Genomic DNA, 2,766 nt, shown 5'->3' with positions numbered 1-2,766 from the left:
GTAGGCAATGGTCAGAAAATAAGTGTGAAATTCCAAAAAAGACCCTTTTACAATTCCAGCTTATCGTGTACGCACCGATGGAAGACGGCAAGGTAGAAAGTTGCGTGCATAGGGCTGGTAGATGAGATTTTAACTCTCTTCCTGAATAAGGAGGCAGCAATGGCGAAGGGGGTCCATGCAAGAAGGACCCATGTATTTAATTTAAAATAGCGTAAGTTAAAATATTTCTGATTTAATGTTTGACACTTGCTGAATAAATCGGGTAAGGGAGCAGTCACTTACCTGTCTAAGAAATGTATATCCCTGTTTCTCTTATTAAGAAATTTAATTATATAGTTTATAACACTTTTGAGAGTATAGGTATTTGCTTTTTTGTTGCCCTATTCTAAGTCATAATATTTATTATATCAAATAAACAGCTTCTACCATTTATTACTTCTATCATTATAAAACTTATGGAACAATATAATAATGAAATTCGTAAAAGGCCTGTAATAGTATTAGCAAACAGATACCAAGTATTAACCCTATAACAAAAACTAATTTTTAATTCACTAGAAGATACTGTATATCTGTCTTTGCAAACTCATTTAGTTCAGAGCTCCGCAATTTTAATAATTACTAAGAAACTAGCACATAAAAGATCAAAGGAAGCGGCAATCAGATGGAGTATATCCTTTAATTTTTTAAGGTTCAGAGAGCAATGGGTGGTTTTGCAAATTCCTTGGCAATGAACAATTTATTAATTAATATAATTAAGAATAACTTAAAGAAAATTCCCAATATTTTTGATTATCATTAATAGCAATAAAGGATTGTGGCATTGCTCAAATATTCTTTAAATGGTAAGATTGCTGTAGTAAGATTACTTAAAAAACTTATTTTGTACGCCACTGGACCTAATAATTTCAATCTAGTTACAGCTAAATAAGCGTCTTATAACTTCAAATAACTGCACCAAATTTCAACCAAATCGGTTTAAGAATAGTTATGGTATTTTTAAAATACCGTTATTTTTTTGAACCTTCATCGCTCTGTATCTCAGAAACGAAGCAACTCCCGACATAGGAACTTTTTTTCATAAAATGACCTAACGATTCACCCTGTATAGTTTCGTACCATAGTTAGGAAACACCCTATATATATTTATATATATATATATATACATATATAAACCAGTAAAATGTATATATATATATATATACATTTTACTGGTTTTTAGTTTAGAAAATTATTTTTTGCCCTTTATGATTTGAAATATGAGTTTGCATAGTCATGCCTAGCACACAAGCAATATCAATATTGGTAAATATATTATCCATGCAACAATTTAACCTAGTTTTTTCTGTAATTGTTGGTTAGAAATTAAATGAGTTCATGATTGTTAAGAGTTCTTCTTTATTTTTATTAGGTTTTAAAAGTTCAATATTAAAGTCACCTGCTATAAATGCTTACTTTTTACTGGCTGTCAAACACAAAAGTAACTTTTTTATCATCTTTTGAAATGAAAAATGCCTTGTTTTAATTGATTAATTTTCAAAAGTAATTTCAGTAGTTTACTCTGGTATAGTATTTTTCATTCTGTGGTATTCATAAAACGATTATTTTAGATAACGGATTTGAATTCCAAAATGAAAGTGTTAAAGAATTATTCAAATCACATAATATTAAAATGCATTTTACAACCCCACAACAGCCCGAATCAAACAGCCCTGATAAAAGATCAAATTCAACTTTAATTGAACATATTAGACTTTTCAAAGAAAAAGATAAAAATGAAGACATTGTATGTTTAATGCCATATGCAGTTATTGGTTATAACAATAACTTGCCTAAATTTGACAAAATTAATAATACACTACAACTTTGTTATTTTTAGGTTTAGGCTATTAGTGTAAATAAACTTTTTTATTAAGAAAAGTATTATCTTTTGATTTATGTAAAAATATACAGGGGATTCCATTTAACAAAAGTACATTTTTCACATTTTCTCGAAAACGCGATGTTCAATTTTTTTTCTGTTTTCACCATTTTAATCAACAGAAAAAATCCTACTAGTTTGCTAATTTAACCGACCCTGTATCTTAAATATTAACAAAGATATCAATAGTGCCAACTTAATCGGAGGCACCCTGTATATATATCACTAGTATCAGTTATACCTATTCTGTATCGCCAAAATCAATTTTTCTTAAACTTACCCCAAAAGCCATTCCTTATGGTTAGCGATAGGACGTATTCTTATATGGATAATTATCTGCCGAACTACAGTATTTATGTAAAGATTCTCATACTGTCTGCATAATGCTATAACGTGTCGCCCTTTTTGCATAGAACTCCAAGATATTCAAGTTAATAGAATTATGGATGGAAAATGGTTGATATCCATTCCAGGCCAATTGAATGCTCCAGTGTCATGCCCAATTTTCAAAGACAATGTCTTACTTCATAGTTCTTATTTGGTAGAAACTACCAATGAATGCATTATCCAAATCAAGCCATTCATCTCAAGGACTTATAAACTGAGCCAACTAACAATGAATGACATATCACTCAAAATTAAAGTTTTCACTTTCATGATAAAAGAAAAATGTCGAATCTTCCTACGTTGGACCTAAATACAATGAATCTTGAAGAAAGATAGAAGCTCTTCAGCCATTCAAGAACAAAAAAGACATTTCAAAGAAATTAAGACTCAATAATAATTATTTTATTATGTATTTTCTTTATAAGAAACTCGATTTATACAGGGTGTTCCACTATCAA

The sequence above is a fragment of the Anthonomus grandis genome, chromosome 24 (genome assembly GCF_022605725.1).
Source record: "Anthonomus grandis grandis chromosome 24, icAntGran1.3, whole genome shotgun sequence".
NCBI classification, from domain to species: Eukaryota; Metazoa; Arthropoda; class Insecta; order Coleoptera; family Curculionidae; genus Anthonomus; species Anthonomus grandis.
This window is presented reverse-complemented; position numbering follows the sequence as displayed.